The sequence below is a fragment of the Scatophagus argus genome, chromosome 5 (assembly GCF_020382885.2).
Source record: "Scatophagus argus isolate fScaArg1 chromosome 5, fScaArg1.pri, whole genome shotgun sequence".
In the NCBI taxonomy this organism is placed as follows: domain Eukaryota; kingdom Metazoa; phylum Chordata; class Actinopteri; family Scatophagidae; genus Scatophagus; species Scatophagus argus.
In genome coordinates this window covers 27039967-27063465 of record NC_058497.1, presented here as the reverse complement: position 1 = coordinate 27063465, position 23499 = coordinate 27039967, and the positions used below count along the sequence as shown (strand labels likewise).

General features: G+C 45.8%; 1 protein-coding gene across 4 annotated transcripts in view; it reads left to right on the top strand.

Moving 5' to 3' along the window:
- si:cabz01090165.1 (uncharacterized protein LOC100333421 homolog) overlaps positions 1-23499 on the top strand; it is a 207200-nt gene that overhangs the window by 122017 nt on the left and 61684 nt on the right. For all 4 annotated transcript variants that reach the window (XR_006843437.1, XR_006843436.1, XR_006843438.1 and 1 more), the window contains one exon: positions 15323-15416. The gene's annotated coding sequence lies outside the window, so the exon portion shown is untranslated. The remainder of the gene's footprint in view (positions 1-15322; positions 15417-23499) is intronic.

Genomic DNA, 23499 nt, shown 5'->3' with positions numbered 1-23499 from the left:
TTATCTCTGTTTTTCCCTGGTTGTTCCCCTCCCTCGCTCTTTATCTCCTCCCATTATTCTCCCCCGTCTCACCCCTCCTTGTCAGCTTCTTATTTTCTGTTTCTGAAATGAAAGCCCTCAGTTTTCATCCTCCATGCTATCTAATACATGAGCACAGCAGTAATTGAATGTTTTCCTTTGCTTCTGTTTTGCTGTCCTTCCTTTTCTTTCTTTCTTTCTACCACCCACCTCTTCCACCCCTCCCCCACCCCCCGTTCTATTTTTTGCTTCTCGTTTTCTTTGGTCCTCTCTGACCACGAGTTTGTGTGAATGCTGTATGCCTGTTTCTGTGTGGATTCTGTTCTTGCATGGACTGCTCACACTGTGTGTGTGTGTGTGTGTGTGTGTGTGTGTGTGTGTGTGTTACTATGTTTTTCTTAATCTGCCATTAAATTTGACGATGCTTTAGTGAACAGTACCTGTTCCTCTGTAATGTTTCCTTGACCACTGCTATCACCTCCGTGGGTGAACAGATTTGTTTTCCTGGTGACTGCCAATGCGAATGCTGTATTATTGACACAGCTACATCTAATCTAACACTGCCAGACTCCCTGTGCTCACCCAGGGGATTGTGGGTATTTGATTTGGGCTCTTTCTCCATCTGGGCTCCAGCGGGAAAGAGAATTGCAAAGAAGTATTGCCACGCTGCTTCCAATACCTTCTGCCTGCTGGGAAGTTCGGGCTTCACTCGGGCTTTTGAGAGATTCAGGTGGTGAGGGGAGCGACGAGTTTGCTGATAACAGCTTCAAGACTCACCAGGAGAAGACAAACCTAAATATACACCATCCCTGATGGGAAGAGATGGATGTGGTGCAGGCAGAAATCTATTTAGTAAAACTCAAAGTGGAATGATGATAAGGTTTTCTGTGAAACGCTGCTCATAAGCAATCATTTCAGTATGTTGGGAAGGGAGATAATCAGTTTTAGAGGCTCAAAACTCTTCATACCAACAGCAACAAACAAATTCAAAGTATGTTGAGGCAGCAGTTAGCAGCTCCTGTTAGCCACGTGCTTGTGGATGTACAGACAGCTGGATCACTGAAAACAAGTTATGATTCTCAGGCCAGTGCTGGAGTTTAGTTAGTAAGTTTTTTGATGATATAGTATTTTCTGACATCATAGTGGCGATTTGATGGCCTGCTGTCGTTATCGGATGGTGTGATGTGTTCCTTCAGTACAATCAGTCTTTTCGCTGAAATTCAAAATGTTTCCACACTCATTTCCAAATGTATTCCTGAGAGGGGGAATAAACAGTCGTCTTGGCTGCTTGCTGTTACCTCCTCAGTGTGTGTATTGAAACGACGTGTTTATCCAAAGCTTTTAATACACACTTTCTCCCTACCAATAAGATTTCAGTTCGCTACTCGACTTGGCCTTCCACGCTCTGCTGCCAGACGTCCTGATTAGACACGTCTGACTGTCTTCAGACAGACTGGGCTGACTGCTGGTTTTTGTGCTGCAGCAAACCAAACGCTGAATTGTCAGAGACAAATGAAAAACTGGTGAAAGATGTCAGGAGTGTTTGCTAACTAAAAGCACGATGGTATGATGAGAGGAAAAAGAGGACACAAAGGAATAAGTGAGGAGAGTCAGAGCTGGTCAAAGAGCAGAGATGAAAGTGTAGAAACAACAGAAGAAGAGCTGAGAGGAAAGGATGGGCGGGTGAATTAAAAGAGAGAAAATTAGCATGAGAGTCGGAGAGGTGGAGGAGAGGACAAAGGTAAAGATGATAGACGAGGACAATCGATAAACTGAGACTCTCTCACTGAGAGTGGGAGGAGGACGACAGGACACACAGCATCATAACACACACTCAAACAACACAAACGAGTGTTTTCACTTCCACACGCTCACTCTAAAGAGCCTCCTGCCACCATGTTTTCTCCTCCTGTCTGCAAGGAGAGGAGTCCGATCCTGATTATCCACCTTCTGCCTCCTTTCCTGTCCCTTCTGAGGAGGCAGCTACCACCTGCTACATCCTGCCAAGGATCATCCCAAGTCCTCCTCATGGTGTGGAGGAGAGAGGACAACATGGAGGAGGAGGAGGGAGGACAACATGAAGGAGGGAGAACAACATGGAAGACGAGGAGGGAGGACAACATGGAGGTGGAGAACAACATGGAGGTGGAGGAGGAGGGAGGACAACATGAAGGAGGGAGAACAACATGGAGGAGGAGGGAGGACAACATGGAGGAGGAGGAGGGAGGACAACATGAAGGAGGGAGAACAACATGGAGGAGGAGAACAACATGGAGGTGGAGGAGGAGGGAGGACAACATGAAGGAGGGAGAACAACATGGAGGAGGAGGGAGGACAACATGGAGGAGGGAGGACAACATGGAGGAGGAGGAGGAGGAGGAGGAAGGACAACATGGAGGAGGAGGAGGAGGAGGGAGGACAACATGGAGGAGGAGGAGGGAGGACAACATGAAGGAGGGAGAACAACATGGAGGAGGAGGAGGAGGGAGGACAACATGAAGGAGGGAGAACAACATGGAGGAGGAGGAGGAGGGAGGACAACATGGAGGAGGAGGAGGAGGAGGAGGGAGGACAACATGGAGGAGGGAGAACAACATGGAGGAGGAGGAGGAGGGAGGACAACATGAAGGAGGGAGGACAACATGGAGGAGGAGGAGGAGGAGGAGGGAGGACAACATGGAGGAGGAGGAGGAGGAGGAGGAGGAGGGAGGACAACATGGAGGAGGAGGAGGGAGGACAACATGGAGGAGGGAGAACAACATGGAGGAGGAGGAGGAGGGAGGACAACATGGAGGAGGAGGAGGGAGGACAACATGAAGGAGGGAGAACAACATGGAGGAGGAGAACAACATGGAGGTGGAGGAGGAGGGAGGACAACATGAAGGAGGGAGAACAACATGGAGGAGGAGGGAGGACAACATGGAGGAGGAGGAGGAGGAGGAGGGAGGACAACATGGAGGAGGAGGAGGAGGGAGGACAACATGGAGGAGGAGGAGGAGGAGGAGGAGGAGGGAGGACAACATGGAGGAGGGAGAACAACATGGAGGAGGAGAACAACATGGAGGTGGAGGAGGAGGGAGGACAACATGAAGGAGGGAGAACAACATGGAGGAGGAGGAGGAGGAGGAGGGAGGACAACATGGAGGAGGGAGAACAACATGGAGGAGGAGAACAACATGGAGGTGGAGGAGGAGGGAGGACAACATGAAGGAGGGAGAACAACATGGAGGAGGAGGAGGAGGAGGAGGAGGGAGGACAACATGGAGGAGGAGGAGGAGGAGGAGGGAGGACAACATGGAGGAGGAGGAGGGAGGACAACATGAAGGAGGGAGAACAACATGGAGGAGGAGGAGGAGGGAGGACAACATGAAGGAGGGAGAACAACATGGAGGAGGAGGAGGAGGGAGGACAACATGGAGGAGGAGGAGGAGGAGGAGGACAACATGGAGGAGGGAGAACAACATGGAGGAGGAGGAGGAGGAGGGAGGACAACATGAAGGAGGGAGAACAACATGGAGGAGGAGGAGGAGGAGGAGGGAGGACAACATGGAGGAGGGAGAACAACATGGAGGAGGAGGAGGAGGGAGGACAACATGGAGGAGGGAGAACAACATGGAGGAGGAGGAGGAGGGAGGACAACATGGAGGAGGAGGAGGAGGAGGAGGAGGAGGGAGGACAACATGGAGGAGGGAGAACAACATGGAGGAGGAGAACAACATGGAGGTGGAGGAGGAGGGAGGACAACATGAAGGAGGGAGAACAACATGGAGGAGGAGGAGGAGGAGGAGGAGGAGGGAGGACAACATGGAGGAGGAGGAGGAGGAGGAGGGAGGACAACATGGAGGAGGAGGAGGGAGGACAACATGGAGGAGGAGGAGGAGGGAGGACAACATGGAGGAGGAGGAGGAGGAGGAGGGAGGACAACATGGAGGAGGAGGAGGAGGGAGGACAACATGAAGGAGAGAGGACAACATGGAGGAGGGAGAACAACATGGAGGAGGAGGAGGAGGAGGGAGGACAACATGGAGGAGGAGGAGGAGGAGGAGGGAGGACAACATGGAGGCGGAGGAGGAGGAGGAGGAGGAGGGAGGACAACATGGAGGAGGAGGAGGAGGAGGAGGAGGAGGGAGGACAACATGGAGGAGGAGGAGGAGGAGGAGGAGGGAGGACAACATGGAGGAGGAGGAAGGAGGACGGTATGGTAGCCTGGATGTGCCACACATTAAGACTGTGCTGCTGTGTGAAGCTTTGCGCCCAGACCTCGTGCTGAGCTGTTGAACTGCATTGTGGGTAATGTGGCCAACGTCAGGCTGAGTGTTGTAACAGGACAGTTTTCACGGCTGCTTCAGGTCCTGCGTGCAGAATGTTAGTCCAGCTCACGTTCTGGTCTTTATGATGGAAATGAAATGAAGTGAAAAGTTCAGGTGAGTTCAGACTTTGTGAGCATCAGGTGTCTGTGCTCACTCAGATGAGCTGCTGTAAAACACAACAACATGTCATACACACACACGTACACACACACACACACACACTCTCACTCACACTCACGCTAATACACACACTCACTCACACACACTCACACATGTACACACACACTCACTCACGCACACTCACACTCTCACACACGCACTCTCACACACACTCACACACATACACGCACTCTCACACACGCACTCTCACACACACTCACACACATACACGCACACTCACACTCTCACACACACACACACCCCAGGCTCCTCTCATTATCAATGGAGCCATGCAGGTCCAGTGAGCTAATAACCTGACTGCGGTCTGAAAATATTAACGACTGTGTTGTGGGTTATTTCTTCTCCTTCCAGTCGGTTGCCGTGAGCCCCCACAGGGCCGAGTACTGAGCCCCAAATCATTCTCAATAATTTATCAGTCCTGGATTAGAGCTCAGTGTTCCAGCAGTTTGTGTTTTCACTGCTGTTTTCAGACTTTATCCTTCTCTGCAGAAGCTATTAGTCTACTGAAGGTCACGAAGTAACCTAATAAGTGCACACCTGAATGCGTTTTATGTCAGTTTTACTACTTCAGCTGTCATTTCATTGAGTTACAGTCCAAAGAGAGAAGCTCAAATGTCAGCCAGAATGTTTTGGATTTTCTGCAAAAGGTCTGAATTCTCTGCTGGAGCTGTGAAAGGGAAATTATTTGTTGAGATGGTAGCCTTAACGACTGTGTCAGGTGGTGATATGTCAGGGTGGTGGAGTGTCTGTCGGCTGTGGCTCAATAAACACAGCTTCAGATTAACGTTTTTACTAAGGTTTAGATTGCATCACACAGCATTAGTGTTTATAAATCACTAACAGCACATTACATCTACTTTAAGCAGAGAACCTGATGGTCACAGGCAGAGGTGAATCGGCAGTGAGGAGGAGGACGAGGTTCTGTTACCTGGACGGCTGTGTTGACCTAACCCTGCTCCCGTTATCTCCCACTGACCTGCCACCTCCATTCTGTCATCATATCCTGTCCATCGACTCATGCAGCTCTAAGGCACACTTACCTGGAACTGTTGGAAGACGATCCCTTTGAGCTCAGTCTCTTGACCTCCATTCCAGCACTTTGGTCTCTCTACCTTGTAGAAGAAGTTGTCCTCTGGTTCTTTGTCTTGTTCATCTGAGAGACAAACTGAACGTCAGCCCGTTTTAGTTCCCATCACTGTGTGCTGCACTCAGTGGGAAGCTGCTGTGGACTGAGTGTCAGACAGAAGTCAGGAGTGCCTTCACAGACATGTCGCAAAGTTCCAACTTATTTTACTCACTTTGACCTCCTAAAGAAGCCACACAGTGAAATGTGATAATTCCCTACGTTTATCAGTTTAATGAGGAACACGTCGCTTAATGAAGGAAACTTTTGGCTTTTTTAGAGAACCGATTTCCTTTCCTTTTGGATATCTGATATCACTGTTGCTTCAGCAACCCATCATGAGGATCAATAAAATATTCTTTTATATGCAAGGGTGAAAAAAGATATCAGACCAGTAAAAATAGCAGTACCACAGTGTAGAAATACTCTGCAGTGTGATACAGTTTCTCATGGTGATGATGATGATGAAGGTGATGGTGGTGGTGATGATGATGACGATGGTAGTGATGGTGGTGGTGATGATGATGACGATGGTGATGATGATGATGATGATAATGATGGTGATGATGATGATGATGATGATGATGATGGTGATGATGATGATGATGATAATGATGGTGATGATGATGATGATGATGATGATGGTGATGGTGATGATAATGATGATGGCGATGATGATGATGATAGTGATGATGATGGTGGTGATAATGGTGATGGTGATGATGATGATGGCGATGATGATGATGATGATGGTGATGATGATGGTGGTGATAATGATGATGATGATGGTGATGATGATGATGATGATGGCGATGATGATGGTAATGGTGATGACGATGGTGATGATGATGGTGATGATAATGATGGTGGTGATGATGATGATGATGATGATGATGATGGTGATAATGATGATGATGATGATAATGATGGTGGTGATGATGGTGATGGTGATGGTGATGATAATGATGGTGATGATGATGATGATGGCGATGATGATGATGGTGATGATGATGATGGTGATGGTGATGATTCCCTTTATTTATATAGTGCCAATTCACAACAAAAGTTATCTCATGACACTTTCCAATCAGAGCAGGTCGAGACCAAACTCTTTAATTAAATTGTAAATACAGAGAGCCCAACATTCCCCCTTGAGCAGCACTTGGCCACAGTGGAGAGGAAAAACTGCCTTTTAGAGGGCAGAAACCTCCGAGCAGAACCCGACTCAAGATGGGCGGCCATCTGCCTTGACTGGATGGGTTGAGAGAGAGGGAGAGAGAGAGAGAGAGAGAGAGAGAGAGAGAGAGAGAGAGCAGGAGGGCGAGAGAGAGAGCAAGGGAGAGAGGCAGAGGGGGTGGGGTGTGAGAGAAGGAGCACACAAGCAGAGATGCATAGCAGCAGTAATAATACCAGAAGTATCGGAATGTAGATAATGATAATGAAGTATACAGAAGGTATTATGGTGATTTTGATAACAATAGTAGTAACAATAATGGTAGTAGCTGTACTGAGTCGTAACAGATTTAAATCAGATTAGGACTAAACAGTAGTAATCGCAGTAGGTTTTGAGCAGGACGACAGCAGGACCGCAGCAGGAGGTCCAGTCATGATCGATAGGAATCTGTGGGACAAGAAAGCACAGGGACTCCAGGGAAGAAGTTGAGTTAGTAATATGCATTAATGGGACATGAATGTGTGCAGAAGGAGAGGGAGAGGAAGAAAGAGCTCAGTGCGTCATGGGAGGGCCCCCGGCAGTCTAAGCCTATAGCAGCATAACTAGGGGCCGGCCGAGGCCAGCCCTAACTATAAGCTTTATCAAAGAGGAAAGTTTTTTGTCTACTCTTAAATATAGAGAGGGTGTCCGCCTCCCGGACCGAAACCGGAAGATGGTTCCATAGTAGAGGAGCTTGATAATGATGATGAAAATCTTGGTGATGATGATGATGATGATGATGGTAGTGATGATGATGGTGGTAGTGATGATGATGATGATGGCAAAGGTGGTGATGATGGTGATGATGATGATGGTGGTGATGATGTGATGATGGTGAAGGTGATGAAGGTGATGATGGTGGTGATGATGATGATGATGATGGTAGTGATGATGATGATGATGATGATGGCGAAGGTGGGGATGATGGTGATGATGATGGTGGTGATGATGATGATGATGATGATGGTGGTGATGATGTGATGATGGTGAAGGTGATGAAGGTGATGATGGTGGTGATGATGATGATGATGGTGATGATGATGATGGTGGTGATGATGGTGGTGATGATGATGATGATGGTGATGATGATGATGATGGTGGTGATGATGTGATGATGATGATGGTGATGGTGATGGTGATGATGTTGATGATGGTGAAGGTGATGATGGTGATGAAGATGATGGTGATGATGATGATGATGGTGGTGATGATGATGGTGGTGATGATGTTGATGATGTTGATGATGGTGATGATGATGATGATGGTGGTGATGATGATGTTGATGATGGTGAAGGTGATGAAGGTGATGATGGTGAAGGTGATGAAGGTGATGATGGTGATGATGATGATGATGATGATGATGGTGGTGATGATGATGATGGTGGTGATGATGATGGTGGTGATGATGTTGATGATGGTGAAGGTGATGAAGGTGATGATGGTGAAGGTGATGAAGGTGATGATGGTGATGATGAGGAAGGTGATGGTGGTGATGATGACAGTCAGCCCCACTCTTTCTCACGCTGTCTTAATTAATTTTTAATTAATTTAATTAAGATGTTTTTTGGCACTTTATCTCAGTGGGGCTGAAGTGGTGACGCTCTGCTCATTAACGATCCTCTTCGGTCCTTCACCCAGGAGGGTCCATTCCTGATCCATCACTCTCACTGATTATCTATTCAGCCTCTTGTAGTATTGATCAGGATCAATACTAACACACAATCACTGCTAATCTGCTCCACTCGCCCTCAGAGTGGTTACTCACTGACATGACTAAGTGACTGATGCGCCTGTGCAACTCAAGTCTATTTCCAAATCCGTCGATCGCCGTCATTGATCATTGATGGAGCAACACTTTTGGGGGTTTGGGGGAATGTTGCTGCGCCACTCGGTTTGCTCCTGGAGCCTGATTGGACAGAAGAGACTTCCTGTCTCTTGGTGATTGGATAAAGTCATTTGGCGGGTGAATTCGTTAAAGTGGGTGTCGAGTTTAGCAGGTCAGCTAATAAAACCGTTCAGACACCAAAATAAAGGAGTGTTTAAGTGGAGCAGATGAATTAGAAGAGAGCATATGGCTGATAATGTGGACTCAGAGGCCAGTGGACGGCTGGACACAAACAGTCCTGTTGTTATCGTCATTATTATTATCAGCAGTGTTATTATTATAGGTGATGTCTGTCCCCACCAATGGAAATGTCTCATTGTCATGATAATGTTGTGTCTCGCCGCTTGTCTGTGTGGAAGACGCACAGTCCACCACATCCAAGGCAACGTCACACAGACGCTAACCCTCCTGTGGAACCATGTCATGATCGGTCTTCCTGTTGTTTTCCTTCAGTACCGTGAACACTGCACGATTATATGTTTGCACTTTTTGAACTGTGTAGCTCTTTTATCTAAAATATTCCAGTCATGTCACTGTACATGCTTTATAATATTTTTGTAATGCTTCAGCTTTGTTTTTCTTATTGTAAGTATTGTACTTTCCAGTTCTAAATTCTAAATTCTAAATTTATATTGTGTATTTGTGCCTTATGCCAAATTCCTGGTATGAGTAAGCGTATGTGGCAGTAAAACTGATTCTGATTCACTGTGACACTTGATGTTTGGACAACCTTCACAGGACACAAGACTTCATTTTAACCTTCAGGACTTTAATGTCATGAGAATCTGAATGCTTGGATCAAAGCAGAGCTGATGAACAACATATGGTCTGAAATAAGAAACAAAGAAATCAGGAGTGTTCTAAAGTTCCAAACAAAACTAATGGGAAGCCAGGGTCAACGACAACACGGCGAAATGATGAGAAGGTGGAGACTGAGGCTGCAGCTTTTCGCAGTGAGAGCAGCCGTGTCCCCCTCTTCCTTTAAAAAGCACCTGAAAACTCACCTGTTCCACCTGCACCTTCTCTCCTAACGTCCCTAACCCTCCGACAGCCTTCACGCTCTCATGTTCTCCTGCTCTTCTACTGAAGCACTTCTGATTATGTTTTAGCTCTTATTGCTTTAGTCTAATTCTGTTGTAGTGGAACTTGTGCTTCTGTAAATGGCTTTGGAGGAAGGTGTCTGCTAAATGAAGTGTAATGTAATGTAATGTAATGTAATGTAATGTACAAGGCAGGGAACAGTGTTTTCTTTCTCCTTCCACCTCTGGGAGGGCTTTGCTGCTCACGTTTGAGCTTAATTTGACGTCTTTCTCTTTGGCCGTGAGGTCAGACGTCACCTCAGCTGAACACACTGCAGCTTAAAGATGTCAGCTAAATGTGCTAAATGGGATCCGATTATTTCTGACAAATCAGAGCATAATGAGTTTTCATCTTCTTCTTCTTCTCCCTTGTCTCCCTCTGGAAGATTCCTCTTCTGTCGTGTCAGGCTTTAACAGTTTGATTTAGAGCCACAGGCCCGACCTTCTCCTGGGATTCATCACCGTCAGCATCCTGTAGAGCTGCTGCAGGTCGCTGATGGATTTCCACTGAGCGTTTATAGAAATGAACACACAGTGACAGCAATGACCTGAGATTTACTGTTTGGTCTCTTTTCTCTCTGTAGTAAAAGAAAGGGATGATAGAGGGCAGATTTATGTGGGGACATCTTTCTGGCTGTCTTCCCCGTGTCCTTGACGTGCTACGAGTCGTAGCTTCGGGCTGAGGATTAGTCCACTCATCCGTTCACTTGTGGCTTTGTTTTCATCTCTCTGTCCGAGGTGTCGGCTCAGGCACATCAACAGAGCAGCACAGTGAATTCACCGACGGTCTGATCCACACTGTGCTGATTGATGTTTTATACCACAAGTTCCTTTGTGTTGAATGGACCACAGTCAGCTGTACTCATTTGAATGTTGACGACATCCAGGCGATGGACCGCGTGGAGGCTTCGAGTCTGGACATTGTGTGGCAGAGCTCTGGTGAGGTCGACATGCTGTTTGTTTTCCGGCACTCTGGTTAAAAAGACTGAAATGGATTTGTTTCAAACTGACATATAAGACAACATGATCAGCTGCTACGCGCGTTACAGACTCACCTGTCAGAGCACACGGGAGCAGATCAGATTTGAAAGGAGTCAGCGACAGAGAAGGACGAGACATAAAGACAGACTGAGGAGTGATGAAGAAGAGAAACCCACTCTGATATTCATCCTGTAAGCCAAGGAGGGGCTCCATCAGCTCGGGGCCGCAGACGCACCCGACCAAATCATCCACCTCATCGCTCATTCAAAACACCATCAGTCAGCCAGGAAATCACCCATCAGACGGACGCACTCACCCACTGCTCACCTCCGCCACCCGTCTGACTGACCTCTCACATGTATGAGCAGAGAAGAAGAATCTGAGCGCACAGTTCTGCTGAACCTTTTCCAAAATGTTCATTTATTTAATTTTATTCTGAGAAGCTCTCTCATCTGCCCAACACAAATGGAACCTGCTGCTTTGAAATTCTTCACTTTTAGCTTAAACAGGAAACAGCTCAGGCGTGAAAGTATTTCACTTACACAGCATCTTATTTTTATTTTTTCTTGTTAAAGGCTAAGCAGCAAGCTCAAGGTCAACAGAGTCCATTTAATTCTGGCAAAGTGAAGCTGTGTGTGCTGTGCAGCCTGGATTCCAGCCCCGTGTAAACAAGTAACTTTGATATTTGAAATATACATTTTCAATAACAATAACAAGCATGAAATAATAAAAATAAAGGTTAGAGTATTGTGTCTGAGTGTGTGATTCTAATGAAATGCTCCATAATAAAGAGCTGAGTATCCCTGAAGTCGACACAGAGACCCGGCGGCTCTGAGCTCAGCTCTGAAAATCAAAATTTAGGTCAGGAATCAAAGAAAACAGAAACTGATCCGTGAAAATGTTTGTCCAATCCCAGCGATCCCAGAAACATCCCACATGTTTAATGGACAGAATTAACCTTCAGACCGTCAGTCAGTCAAATAACAGGAAGAACTTTGTATCCAACAAAGTTGAGCAGTTGGCTGCGGGAGGGGAGGTGGTGCAGCTCTGTGCCCACCTGGGGGAGGCTCTGGTGGGGCTGAACATGGGCGGGTAGCCCCGGAGGAGGAGCTGAGGGGAAGGAGGGGGAGGAAGGGGGAGGAAGGGGGAGGAGGCCCCAGGGGAGAGAGAGAGTCAGCTCTGACCATCTGCCAGCCTACAGCCTCTGCCAACACACACACACACACTACACACATCCTTTTGCCTGCATATACAGAAAACATGACATGATGCATCTCAGGTGTGTGTTGCTAGTCTGTTTTCACCCATCAGGAACATTTTCAGAACTGTTTATCGTGTGTGTGTGTGTGTGTGTGTGTGTGTGTGTGCGTCCTGGCTCTTCTGCCCACATTCCCGGCTGAATTTGTGCTTCTGTGTCAGGATAAAACAGCCCTCCATCCTCCTCCTCCACAGCAGTTCTTCTGCACATGCTTCAGCAGTCGACTGCGTCATTCATGTGCTGCAGCTTCAAGTGTAAAAATCTGCATGAATGGAATGAAGCAGGTTCAGACCACCACCACCTGCAAGTCAGGGTGGATGTGAACTGTGACCTGACCTGTGTGGAGGCAGTTCTAGTTAGAAAATACTTCATCATGTACCTGTTTTAACACCATACACAACAATACGTTACATGTAGAGATTTTACAGTCAGTACTAAACATCTTCACAGTTTGGCCTGTGTGTGTGTGTGTGTGTGTGTGTCAGTGTGTGAGTGTCCTCCTGGGTTAATGAGAATGAAGAGGATTAGTGAATTAATCAGGCTGATAGATGACTTTGATTAATCAAATCAGAGTGAGCCGTCGTCTCATTGAGAAGAGCTCTTCATTCCAAAGCTCTTCTTTCTTCTGTTTGTACCATGAGGTGTTTGTTTGAGTATCCATCAGTCCATCCGTCATCTGTCCATCTCTCCTTCCATGTAATAATCCATCAGTCTGTCTGTCCGTCCATCTTGTCCATCTTGTTGTGTTCAGCTGGGATGCAGCAGCAAACGACTGGCAGCAGTTCAGTGCAGGTGATGATGTTTGGATGGCAGAGGGAGACTTTATGGCAGGACTCAGAGAGAGCTGGAAGGCGGACTTGGAGGCAGACTATGAGGCAGACCGGTGAGGTGCTGGATGAGGCAGGCAGACAGGGATCACAGGAGGTTAATGAACCTGAGGCGCAGGTAAACAGAGTTAGTCAGGAGTCAGACACACAGGAAATGTTTGGCCTGAGTATAAGACTGGACTTTTCTCCTCTCGTCTTCCATGAGCTGCCTTCACTTCTTTCTGCTCCTTCACCTGTCACACCTGCCTCCTTTCCATCCTGTGTTTGACAGGTGACAGACGTCTTCGTGTTTTATTCATAACTTTGAGATATTTGTCAGTCTCACCACTGTTTGTTTATCCTGCTGCAGCAAACAATTTCCTGCGTCTCTACTCTCTTCTTCGTCTCCTTGGATGTAACGTGTCGGCGAGCAGAGGACGATTTTGACCTCAAGACAAACCTTCTTGTCTGAATGTGAAGTGAGGGTGATCCAACCCAGAGAGCAGAGAATATTACAGATCCAAGATTCAGAAAAAAAGAAGAGGTTTTCTCCAGCAGAAGTCCAGAGCATCATGATGCATAACTTGTTATGACTTATTGTTATTCAATTCTGTGAGTTTCCTGGGCCACTAGTGCCATAAAGGCCAGAAAAACAGACCTGTTTGGCCTTCACTTTTGGGAAGCTCCGTCTTCTCCATCTTTATTTACAGTCAATGGTACAAACAGGTTATCCTTACTTTTGTGTCCCCTTTTCTCAGTGTAAGGGCTTTGGGAACAGTTTTGGGGTGGTGGAACATCTTGGGACAGGAATCCAGATAACGTCCCTTATTTTCAAATTTGAAACCACCCTAACACCTTCCAGCATGGATGTTCCTCCCTCTTCATACTGCACTACAGGGACACCTCGAGGAATGACCCCAGAGCATCTCTGACAAGCTGTACAGTCATTTTCTGCTCCAGTGTTCCCATCTTCAGGATTAGAAACACAAAAAATTGTTAAGACAAATGAAAAAAATAGCAGGAGAAGAGAGGCAGACTGCAGGCTTTGGGTTAGTTTTAAGGCCTCTGTCAGGTCTTGCACCTCGCAGCCACGGCTGGCGAAGCTGAACATGACAACAGCAAAGTCATGATTGCAGGAAGCTCACATGACAACAATCGCAAAACAGAGAAGTGGGCAGAATTCAGCCTGTGGGGAACACAAGTGAATGCACCAGATTTCATACTAATCATTGTGATATTTGTTGAAACAGGCCTATTTTAGGCCTCACCAAAGGGGACTACCAACCAACAGACTGATCTCAGAGCAGCCTAGCATGGCAAGAGATTAGCTACCACATTTGTAACAAGCAAATGGTTTGAAAGGTTGTTTTGCTATTTTCTAAAATCATGGACAATTTGGCTGGTTGTGACTGTTCAGGGAACGTGGACCATTTGATTCGAGATCCTGAGAAGCTGCCACTTTCTGACTTTTGAAGACCCTCCCCTTCCGCCCTCCTATCAAATCCCACTGCCTGATATTCCATTTGCTCCTCATGTCGTCATGTTCTGGAAGCGAGTATGGCCCTGAAGACTGTAACGAGTCCTCCAGCTGCACAAACCTCGTCTGCAGCCCGGTGAAACACAATGTCAGCAGACTGCAGGCACGGGAGGCTTGGACTGTCAACAAAGCAGCAGACCGACTCTCTTCTGTCCACTAATCTCTCCTCTCATCTTAATAAGACCAGAGCAGCAGCAGCAGCAGCAGCAGCAGCAGCAGCAGCAGCAGCAGCGGCTTCCCTCCCACAAGGCCGAACCGCCCGCCTCTGAACCGCAGTCTCATTAAGCAGACACGGCCTGTGCAGCGCAAAGTGCTTCCTCTGAAGCCGACACTCAGACGGGCTCATTTAAAACTGAAGCTTCTACACCCTCGATGTGTGCCATCATCGATATCAGTGAGCAGCATGTGGAGGAGAGCCGAGGGGAGGGGCTTTTTGTTCACACAGAGAGCTGAAGACGAGAGATGAGGCCTGATTCAGATGTCAGACAGCAGGACTCAGTGAAGTGGATCAGACCTGATCTCAGTCAGTGTCTCTAATACAGTCACATTCAATATGTGTCTGCTCTTTGCAATTCAAAGACGAGTCGCTAACCCGCCTGGTGTACGACTCATCGCCGTGTGAAACATTGTGTAAAGTATAATCCATACTGCGCTGAAGTTGTACAGGTTTTACAAAAAGCCTTCAAACTAAACCTTAAGCAGTTGGTTTCATGCAGCCAACACTGATGATGACATGAAAGCTCCAATTACATTTTTATTTGTGAATATAAACAAAGTGCATCAGTATTTATAATAATATACAGTATAAATTAATTGATAGGCTGCACTGGATGCTCTGTGCCAAAGTGGACAGAGTGAATATTCTGACATTTTACAGGAACCTGAAAGGTATCAGTGTTTGACTTTTTTAAACAGTCCCTCTTCTTTTTCAGGCTGCTGCAGATCCCATCCACTCATCAGATCCCAGCTGGACTCGGTCCTGACAGACTCCGTTTGATAAGGAAAAACTGAAGCCCTCTGAATCAGGTAAGACTCCTCTCGGGTTCCTGCTCTTGTCTTCCACTCAGGGTCCGGAACATGTGGATAAACCATCTTGATTTCACTGAACCTGAACCTGATTTAGTGTAACAGTGAGTCTGAACAGACGGGTCTGATGGAAGTGATGGACAACGTGGACACAAACAGGACTGTCTCTGTTGACTCAGCTGTTAGCTGCTAATGGACTGGATATGGGCAGACTGTCTGTCTGTCTGTCTGTCTGTCTGTCTGTCTGTCTGTCTCTCTCTCTCTCTCTGTCTCTTTCATCTCACAGTGGTAATTTCAGATCCAGCAGTCAAACACCTGCGTCTCTATTTGATAAATATTGAATCTGCCAGAGTTAGAAATGAATCTTTAGCAAGGCCAACACACACACACACACACACGCACGCACACGCACACGCACGCACACGCACACGTGCGTCTCTTTCTTTTGAACACATTCTTTAGGGGTAAACTTTGAATCTACAGGTTTTCCTTCTGTCTGATGTACAAATGCACACACACACACACACACACACACACACACACACCAGCCTATCACAGGCAGCTGCTGGCTGACACAGATGATTAACATGCCTGTCACACCTTCTTGTGTATTCTGTCAGTGTCTCCTGGCAGTGATGTTGTTCTCTTAGGTAGTAAAAGGTTTTCAACAAATCTGTCAAATAGTCAAATGTAAGTTATTTTTTCATCAATCAAGTATTGCTAAAAGTATAAGTTTTTAAATGTAAGTAATACGATTCAGTGGTGCTTTTCACCCCAATCTTGATGATTCTTCAGGACCGTGTGATCATGTTAAGGCAGGATCTGCTGTCAGTTGTGTTCATGTGGTCAGGCTACAGTGAAGCTGACAAGGTCAGAATGTGAACTGAGACTCTGGACTCATTGCCATGGAAACACTGAATAACAGGACTGGAGCTGTTTTCTCGTGCACTGATGGGTCTCAGCTCAATCAATCTGAGCAGGGAAACACATGCTTTATAAACAGTGAGGGAGCCAACAGAAACCAAAGGAATACGTGCACACGTGTTAATGACTGCTGAAGGAGACACACAGTGGAATCTGAGTGGTGAAACTGGAAATCCCAGGACGTGGATGAAGCACAACACGTCGGCCTCGTGTGTGTTTCTGTCCGTTATGTGTGTGTTGGTACGTGTCAGCCTCCTGGTGAGTGAGGACACATCGGTGTCAAAAGACAAGCCTGTGAAGGACGTTTGTGCAGCTGGAAGGCAGAGCCGGACATCAGCTCCGCAGTAACTGTGCTTTATAGGCAATGAAAGCCAACGGCGGACAGCTTCTGATAGTGTGCGGGAGGTTCCATCAGACTCTAATAGCATTTATGGGCTGTCGGCTGTGAACAGGGTTGGGAGTGTAAAGACTTCGTGCCTCATTTGTTGCTGGCGTATCACTATTCTTTAAAAGGACATAAAATCATGATAACTTTTAGAAACTTTGAGATTCACACATCATTTACTGTTTTACCGATATCACATAAAGCAAAGAGCCTTGGAAAGACACATGAGTTTGACTACAGGTTTTAGACCAGATTCAACCTGACTGTCATTGTACAGTCTAACCACCAGAACGGGTCTTTTATATTTCTCTCTTGTTTCATTTGCTGCACCTCTACCGAAGCATCTACAGAGCGTTGATCTGATGCTGAAAGGTGGAGTTACAACACAGCAGACTACTGATTGGTCAATCTGATGTTGACTTCCCACATTTCCTGTTTGAGCACTCTTCAGTCTTTGCCAAATTAAACTTCCTTGTTGACATAAACAAACATACTGAGGAGAAAAATAAACAGTGAGCAGGAATACCTGTAGCCTACAGGTGGATGTAAACACTGCAGCTTCTGAAGACCAAGAAAAGTCTCCTATGTTGTGAAAGCAGCCAACATTTAACATCACTGTAAGGTAAACCCAAAACACACCTGGGGTTTAGGGACATTCTTTATGGGTTACAAGTACAGGAGAGGACCCAGTACGCAGCCCTGTGGGACACCACTGGCTGAGGATGTGTGACGAGTCACTGTAGATATTTAAAAGACAATAATTATATTTTACTTTAGATATAATTTAAATTAATATATGGTCATTTTATGTATCCGCATCCATCTCTGGTCCTGTTGTAGGCATCACAAGATCCATAACGAAGGATGGAAACACATTTTTAAAAATTTTCTGCACTCATATGCAACTTGGAAAAGTTTCAATATGTCCTCAAAAGAAGCTTTTTCTTTAAAGCATGTTTATTAGTAATGATTTGAACATGTTTCCATCTACAGAGGATGAGAAGAGCACTGGCTGCTCCAAGAATAACTCTTGTCTCGATTGCTATTGTTTCATATCTCTGTGTGTGATACATCTGTTTCATGTTCTTTTCGATATGATCTCAGACGTATTCTACAACATCGTGTAGAGGAGGCTCTTTGCCACAGAGCTGAAGGAGGTTTCGGGTGCTGATAGGAGTCCCGTGTTGAACAATAGCGACGAGCAGCCGTACTGAACAAAAGCACCTCAGTCTGTGACAGATTTTAGCTCACTGCTAATGGGAACCAACGCTCGGAGACCTGAAGCGCATAGAAAACGATCATCTTTGCTCGCTAAGAACAAAAACCACAGGGGATGAATAAATGAATGAATAGAGGAGAGAGGGAGAGAAGCAGTAGAAAAATGAAGGAGGATTTAATAAACGAGACAATAAATTTGTGAAGTCTGTTATTAGTGCAGGTATTGTATTCTCGGGGTTTTGATTTCACGGCTCTTGGAAGAACAATAGAGCAGCAAGACTATTTATTATCGAGATGTGTTTCGCTCAAAGTGCTCTCTTCTCTCCAGATCTCCGCAGCACATTCATCTGTTAAGAGACAATCGTGTGCAGAGATGTAGATATGAAGCAGCAGTGATTATTTTCACTGCTTCCGTGCAGACGGTGGAGAGATGAATGTTTAGAACAAAGACAGATGTAGAGTGATTAGCCACCAGATTAAAGTCCCAGGAAGAAAACACAGAAAGAAAATCATCAAAAACAAAACCTACCTTTTCCCCAGTCACATTTGCATCTCCACTGCATCTGAAGAAGAAGCATGAGGATGAGGTGAATTAGACCGGTAACAAACAGTTTCTGTTTCAGGGACACAAAAACACAAGCCTTCGTGTTACTTTAACAAATCGGGTGTCGTTGACTCAAGAGACGGCAGTTCATTACTGAGCTAATGATGATTGTTTGCTAAACTGAAACAAATAGTTTTAGTTGCCTAAACGTAACTGGACTCATCGGAAAACGTGAGATTTTGTAAACACAGACAAAAATGAAGCAGAGCTAAACGAATTAATTCGTTGTTCAGGTCTGAGGACTTGTTACCAAAATCTGCTGTTAGCTAATTAGTCCCATAGTCCCATCCTATGGGGCTTAAGCCTTCAGCTTTGCTTTAAGCCCCATTCTAGTGCCACTATTGCTATTCCATTTCTTTACTTCTTCTTATTATTATTAGTGGGCCAATGCACTAGAATGGGGCTTAATGCAAAGCCTCTCCCCTCCGGCTGGTGTGTTTGACCGCTGGAAAGGTCCAGAAAAGGTGGTCTTAATCCAAACACTGCGCCTCTTTCTCCAGGAAGCGTATTTCTTTCACCATATACACTAACTGTTTATTTATCACTTAAAGTGATTTATCAATACATTATCAATACATTTTAGCGATGTATTTCAACAATTTATCACTTTATCTCTTTTATAGCTCATTTCTTTACTTTAAGCTAACAATTTTAGACATAATTTAGCGATAACTTTCAGCTAATTAATTATCCGGTTTGTCTGTTACTTGAAGCAAACAAATTTAGCTTTAATTTATCAACTACTTACAGCAAATTGTTTCAAATGTTTATCCGCTACTTGAGGCTAACAATTTTAACCACAATTTAGCTATTACTTTTAGCCAGCTCTTTAACCGGTTAGTCTGTTGCTTTTTATTTAAATCACTTACTTTTAGCTATTTCAACTGTGTATCCTTTACTTTAAGATACCAATTTTAGTCATAATTTGTCATTTTCAACTGTTTATTCATTGCTTTAGGCTAATAATTTTAGCCATAACTTATCAATTACCTTTAGCTAACTGTTAGCTACCTGCTCCCCTCTGGAGTCCTCTAGTGTTCACATGTGTTTTGCATATACACTGTGCTTGAATTCGATCTGTTTGTAACTTGTAATTGCCCTGTAAATAACAATATTGCTGATGGGCAGGCTTTGGGGTGTAATTTGAAGGCCCAAAGCTTGTTGGTCCTGCAGCAGTCTTTGGGTCTGGTGACTGGAGTCAGCTGGAGCCTGATGTGTTGACAGCTCTACTGAGAGGAAACATAGTCACAAAAGCCAAATTTCCAGGAATGTAATATCTCTGAATGCATAATACAGACTGATAAATGCTGTCAGGCAGACATGAATTGTATTTATTCGGTTCAGCTTAATACATAGTACTGTTAATTCTTTGACATTGCCAACAGCGACAAGTTCGACAGGCAGGAGGTGGAACGCCTGGAGGGTTGGTGCAGAGAGAACAACCTCTGCATCAACGTGAAAAAGACCAAGGAGATGATTGTGGACTTCAGAAGGGTCAGACATCTCCCCCCTTCTCCCCTGTACATCGGAGGGACAGCAGTGGAAGTGGTCTCCAGCTTCAGGTACCTGGGTGTCCACATGACGGACGACCTCACCTGGAGCAACAACACTTCCTGCCTCATCAGGAAGGCACACCAATGCCTCTTCTTCCTCAGGAGGCTGAGACCTGCCGGACTGGGGAGCTCAGTCCTGACATCATTCTATAGATGTGTGGTGGAGAGCGTCCTGTGCTCTGCGGCTCTACTCCAAGCTCCTGGTCTCTGAGCTCCAGGTGACAGAGCTCCTCACCCTATCCCTAAGGGATAATTTCAGCCGCTTGTATCCGAGATCTTGTTCTGTTGGTCATGACCCAAAGTTCATGACCATAGGTGAGGGTAGGATTGACTGGTAAATTGAGACCTGCCCCAACCCCAGGCCTGGCTCCAGGGTGAGGCCCCGTCACTAACGGTATTTTGTCAGGAGCTCCTCAAGCACAGGAAGCACACCTCCCTCCTCTCATTCACTCCCATGTTAAATTCGGTCGAGTTTTTCGATGCCGATCCCCAAAAACATGTCATTAATAGACTTATATTTCCTGGTAGATTTTATGAGGTAAATGTGTCATTTGTCAAAGCCTTTGGAAACATTTAGGAATTATTTCCTGACATTTGTTGTGAGACGTACTTGTCTCCTTCTCTCTGATCCTGAGCTTCACCGTGTTTCATCCCTCCACGGCTGGGTGAGCGTTCAGGGCTGCGGCTTGCAGGGCTTCAGGCCCAGATTCAGTAAAGGTTTGCAGATGGAAGTGAGCTCACTGTGTCCTCAGAGTGAACCGGTCAAACGGTGAGCAGTGAGCGAAGACGCAATCTGGGCTCATCAGTGGATGAGGTTATGAGAAAGTGTGTTACCTTTGTTAAAACCTCATGGCATAAGATCTCATGCTGACTAAAGGTGATCAGCTGACTCTGAAAAGAGACTAATTATTGTCCAATCCAGCTGTCACGTTTAACACAAATCCTGTACCACATGAGCTGAGTGAATCAGTTCAGCCTCTTTGAGCCAGACTCTGTTGGAGATGGAACCACAGTGCAGATGGCAGCTTTGAAGGGTGACGTTAGGAGTCTGTTGGCTCAGTAAGGATGAGTGTATCATCATCAGCAGACCTCCAGCAAATCCAGAAGTCACAGATCCACCATATGTCACGATAGATTTCCAGAAGTATTAGAATTATGTAAAGTGTGCTTGTGCCTGAAGCCTCATCGTGTGTTTATTCTGTACTTCAGGAAATATTTCCCTAACTGACTAAAGCAGAAAACACTTTCTTGTGAAACAACATCGCAAACATGGCAGCTTGTTTTCAATAATAGTTTTGATAAATAATTCTTATTCTTGAGGAAAAAAAATACTTGAGTCACATTTAAATTTGCTTTAGAAGAAAATGCTAGCATTATTAGCTGCACAACTTGTGTGTGTATTCAGCGTGATCTCTGCAGCAGCTTCTCAGCACTTTGCTTGTTATGTTATTTACACTTTTTGCAGGGTTCAACATCATCTGCATTTCATGAGTTTTAGACATGGAGGAAAGGACAACGTTGGGTGACTTTTGTCATGTGACCTTTGTCATCATACTGACACAAACAGTCACAGTTTAGTTTGGTTTACACATCAGGATAGGCTCAGGAACAGAATTACATCTTGAAGAGACGGTTAATATTTGCCGGGCCGTCTAATGAAGTCTTTGCTCTGCAGCTGTTTAAACGTTGCATTGTGAATAAAACGATACTGCACCTTCAGCAAATGAAGTAGAAAAACGCTTGTCATACTGCCGCCTCACTTGTCCTCAGTCTCTTGCGTAGGGGTACTTTGGCAGAGCAGCTGTTGTACTTTATTGAGATTTCAGTTCCAGCTGAGTGACGTCCCTGCTGTCTAAAACATCACAACAGAACCACAGCCTGAACGCGGTTCCCTCAGAGTCTGCTGTCTCTTCATGTAGACTCATTAGTTTCGTGTTTGTCTTGCTTTCTGCTGATTCATTTCTGGAGTACCTTGTTGCATGAGACAGCGGTGACAGAATCAGGTGTCTCTCCAGAGAGAAGCGTCTCAGTTACACACTGCACCTTTCATGAATGGACAGCTCTGCCTTTAACGAGTCTGTGCTGGCTGACAGACGCTCACTTCCTTTTGGCAGCAGGAAGTGGCAGCTCACAGCTCAGGCAGAGAAGAAAGGAAGGCTCAGGGCTTGTTAAGAGTTAAACAGCCTCCTGCTGCTCGTCCTGGCTCAGGTGTTGCATCCAACGCTGCAAATTAATTCTAAAGTAAAACATGCGCTTTTTTCTGAGTGGATTTTTGAACTTAACAAAGATGTCAGCGTGCACACGTGGTATTTCAATGCAATGCAGTAAGAGCTGCAGCTGCTCACACTATACACAGTATACAAATACACTGTACAAATATGAAACTGTGTAACTGTGTGACTTCAGTCTGTAGCTGCAGCAGCCCTGACGTGAGGAGGTGACTTCACTCGTCTTTCTGTCTCTAATATCCTCCGTCTCACACACTGTCACAGGAGGAGGTGTGTGTGTGTGTGTGTGTGTGTGTGTGTTTGTTATGTAACCTCGATGTGTATGTGCATGTTTACATGTATGACTGTTGTCCGTTAAGCTCAAACCCTCTGGACTTCCTCAGTGCTGTTTGAATTTTCCTCTTCATCAGGCAGGCAGACAGGTAGACAGACAGGCAGAGAGGCAGGCAGACAGGCAGGCAGACAGACAGGCAGTGTATGCTGGTTGCTCCAGGTCAGTAACAACACCTGGACTGATGTGTCCAGCTGAATTCACTACACTTCAGCTCACTGCACATACTCTATTTTTATCTGTTCAGCTTCTTCTCTTCTTCTGTTCTTTCTCGTCTTCTTTCTGCTCGTCTGACTCCTTTTTGCTGTCTTCTCTTTTCCTTTTTCCTTCTTCACTTCCTGACTGAATGGCTTCCTCACATTCTGACCTCCACGTCAGAGCGATGCTCTCGTTTCTGTGCACAAGCATTTGGAAATCGATCGTAATTAGTTCGAGCCACTGAGCTGGAATTCTTCATTTCTGTAGTTTTTGTCAGAGATGCGAACATTTAAAATGCCTCAGTTTGTGTATCAGATGGAAGCCAAACCTCTGAGAGTGAAGCGAGTCAGAATGTGTTATAGAAACTGTTCACACAACAAGCGTCAGAGTGGAGTCGTGCTCTTATTGTGACGTGACAGCACTCCACTTGACAGGAAGTGAGACGGGCTGGGTGCTCTGATGGTCAGTCGACGGCAGCGTTCTGACTGGAGCCGTTTGGACGCTTCAGAGCAGACTGCATTAACATCAGGATGAACCTGCACGGCTGAAGGAGCCGTCTGAGCTGAGGGATATTTCCAGGGTTGGGACGCAGTGCTGACACTCTTTGTGTTTCCTGTTTATTTAAGGCATTTTATTACGACA